The 3,912-nt window shown below is 40.3% G+C and overlaps 1 non-coding gene across 1 annotated transcript; it reads right to left on the reverse strand.

The window, feature by feature from the left end:
• Positions 1-2,097: 2,097 nt before the first annotated feature.
• On the reverse strand, positions 2,098-2,204 carry LOC141604434 (small nucleolar RNA R71). The gene has a single exon (XR_012526134.1). It is a non-coding gene; the product is annotated as a small nucleolar RNA R71 (small nucleolar RNA).
• Positions 2,205-3,912: the final 1,708 nt, after the last annotated feature.

Below are 3,912 nucleotides of genomic sequence, written 5' to 3' on the forward strand. Positions count from 1 at the left end.
TCCGTCCGTCCTCCTCAAGCACAATCCGTGCGTCTTCTTCCAAAGACGCCCGGACAGCAGCCACAGAATCCGTCCGGATTCTCCTGAAGACGCCCGTCTTCCCTCGCCTGAATCCGCCCGTCCCGACTCCAATACGCACGGATTCCAGTGCAGCCAAATTTCGTCTTCTCCAAGCTACAAAGAAAGAAGCCCTTCCTTCGAAAAATACCGGCTCCTCCCTGCTCAATCTAAAAAGTGTAATTACTAGTTTAGCCTTTAAGTAACCCTAATGCATCCACCTAATTTCCACTAAAAATACCCCATTAGTCTAATTAGAAGAGCATGTTCTTCTTATCAATATTTAGAGTAGTTAATATCAATCAAATCTCTCTTTAGTATTGTAATCAACAATTAATCAAGTTCTAATACAAGTTTTATTTCCTTAATCTCTCTTTTGTTCATCTTTTATTTTGGGTAATTGAGGATTATTTGGGTTATTATTGGGAGATTGACAACCTCTCAATCAAGCATCAAGTACTTCTTTTATTCTTTGCTTTATTATTGGAATCATTAGTAGGTATAATTCTCTTAATCCCTCTTTAATTATTGTTAATTACTTTCATTTATTCATCATTTTTCCTTTTGTTGCTATGATTGAAAACCTTGCTAGCATGATCAACATGATAATGAGTGAGTAGTGACCTAGCTAGGGTTAATGGGTAATTAGGGGAAACCAACATGGGGAATGATTCATGCTTAAATTAATATGCTTTCATGGTTTATTTGCTTGCTTGTTTTGATCTCAACTCATGCACATGTTATGTTTGATGAAATGTGAGCCTATGAATCCTTGCATTTTTACCCATCACCTATCTTTTCAATGAGACTTGTAAGACATAAACCAACTCGAGTCTCATTAGACCATGCATGTTGTTGAGTAGGGAAGACTAAGTCGACTCGTAGGTGTTGTACAATCTAATCGATTCGGCTCCGGGACCCAAACTTTCCTAGGATTGTAAGATATAACCCAACTCAATCCATCACAACAATAATTGCTTGCTTATAATTTGAGAACATGTTTGTATGATCAATTCCCATGATTCCCCTATGACCCCATGACACCCTAGTGCTTTTTATCAATTGTTTACAATCCTTTTAATTCATCTTGCTTATTTACTTCCATTGCTATTTAGTTTAGTGACCTTTTACATCAACCCAATTTGTGACACCCCTAAGACACCACTAGTTTCAATAGAAATCTCATCTCAATTCCCGTCCCTTGGGATCCGACCTTTACTTGCCTCTTTACTAATTGTAGAGTTGTTTGTGAAGCTATAAATTGTGTTTTGATTCGGACGTGACCCAACGACAACATCTATTAAATTGTGAACACGAAACGGACCGATCAAAAATGGCGCCGCTGCCGGGGACGGTGTTTAGTTGATTTAGATTTTCTTATATTGTTATTAGTTGTGTCTTTCTTTGCCTTGGGGAAGTAAAACTCCTCAAGGTTTGTTCTAATTGTTTTCGAGTTGTTTGATATTTTGCATGTCTAGAAGGTCACAAGGTGATTTGTTACCTTTTGACCGTGAAATTGAAAGGACCTTGACAAACAATAGGAGATTTGCTAGGAGGAATTTGAGAGGTATTAGTGAGGTTGTTCAACCAACTATTGAGTTCATCAACCCTTTTGCAAGAGAAAGTGAGGAGAACCCAACACAAAATACCCCACAAAATCAACCTACAATGCCGAAATTTTCATCACATTCCGTACCCACCGAGGAGAACCTACCAAATGGTACTCCCACACCCCAACATTTGACCAGAAATTTTATTGCCAAATCCGCCTTTATCCAATTAGTCGAAAGGAGCCAATTCGGGGGGATGCCTAGTGAAGACCCTCATTCTCATATGGAAACCTTTTGTGACTATTGTGATGCGATTTCTCAAACCGGTGTGACTCAAGACCAAATTCGATGGGTCTTATTTCCTTTTTCTATAATCGACACCGCGAAACAATGGTTGAAGGGCCTTGATAAGGCCACTCTCGGAATAGATTCTTGGAAGAAGTTGGCTCTAGCTTTCTACAAAAAGTTCTACCCACCGGAAAATACTAACATGCTAAGAGCTCAAATTACGGGTTTTAAGCAAAGGGATGAAGAATCTTTGTATGAAGCTTGGGAGCGGTTCAAGGGAATTTGTCGCTCATGTCCTCACCATGGACTTAGCCAGTGGTTCTTGGTACAACAATTTTGGAACGGTTTATATGAAGATTCAAGGAACATTCTCAACATGGGATCAAATGGAATGTTCACCGAAGTTGATGACAATCAAACATGGAACAAGATTGAGGAAATAGCGATCCATAACTCACAATATAGTAGACCTCGCAAGGCTACTAGAGGAGGAAGGCATGAAGTGGACTCCGTTACTCAATTGGGTGCTCAACTTAGTGCTCACATTGACACAATCAATTTGAAGTTTGAACAAGCTATGGCTAGACTTGAGGAAGCCTCAAAATCACCAAAGCATCATGTTAATGCCATGACGGCATCCTCATCAATCCCAAGTGGGATATGTGAGAATTGTGGAACTTTGGGACATTACCAAGGTGAATGTAGGGGAACAAATGAACAAGTGAATGCTTTCCAAGCATACAAGAGTGGTACCCCTTATTCCAACTATTACAATGAAAACACCAAGTTTCATCCAAATCTCTCATACAAAAGCCAAAATGTTCAAAACCCTCAAACAACATACACCCCACCTCCCATGAGAAACCAAAATCAAAGACCCTTTTTCAACCAAAACCAAGGCTACCAATACCAAAATCCATAGAATCACCAAAGTGACCAAGGTTTCGATGTTCAAAAAGCGGTCCTCCAAATGCAAAAGAATCAACAAGAGTTTTTCACTCAAATGCAAAAAGATAGTCAAGCAAAAGAAACCACCATCAACAACATTCTAGCTCACACCAAGATGTTGGAAACACAATTGACTCAACTAGCATCTTCAAGCTCACAAAGACAAAAGGGGCAATTACCACCTCAAAGTAATCCCCCAAGACATGAAACGATTAGTGCCATTCACTTGAGAAGTGGTACAAGGTATGAAGCACCGAAGAAGCAAGTTGAGGATGAAGTTGTGGAAGCTAGTGATAAGGAAGAAATTCTGCAAAACTCCAAAGATGGAGAATCATCAAAAGAAGAGATTTCAAAGAAAAGTGAAGACAAGGCCAAGGAGAAGGAGCCCATTGTGATTAGACTTCCTTTTCCAAGTCGTCAAGCCAAGCCCAAATTTGATGACCAACTTGGAAAGTTTATGGAAATTGTGAAGAATTTGGAAGTCTCAATTCCTTTCACGGAATTAATCAATCACGTGCCGGCCTATGCGAAATACATTAAAGACATCCTCACAAAGAAGAAGTCGATCCGGAAACTTGAGACTATCGCCTTCACTAAGGTGAGTAGTGCAATACTTAAAGGGAGTTCACCTCCAAAACTAAAGGATCCGGGAAGCTTCCCAATACCGTGTACCATTGGCGACACCACGATTAACAAAGCCTTATGTGATCTATGGGCTAGTGTGAGTGTTATGCCGTACTCGGTGAGTAAAAGGTTGGGGATGGGAGAGCTTAAATGCACCAATATCACACTCCAAATGGCCGATAGATCGACGAAGACACCATTAGGGATATGGGAAGATGTCCCCGTGCGAATTGGGAAGTTTTTCATCCCGGTGGACTTTGTCATTGTTGATATGGAGGAAGATTTCAACATTCCAATCATTCTAGGAAGACCCTTCTTACACACCGCGGGTGCGGTGATTGATGTAAAACATGGTGAGCTCACTCTAGAAGTGGGAGATGAGAGTATAACTTTTAATCTTGACAAGACTATGAGAGCTCCCCGTTTACATGAACCGTGTTTTATG

Source organism: Silene latifolia, chromosome 9 (assembly GCF_048544455.1).
Source record: "Silene latifolia isolate original U9 population chromosome 9, ASM4854445v1, whole genome shotgun sequence".
NCBI lineage: Eukaryota > Viridiplantae > Streptophyta > Magnoliopsida > Caryophyllales > Caryophyllaceae > Silene > Silene latifolia.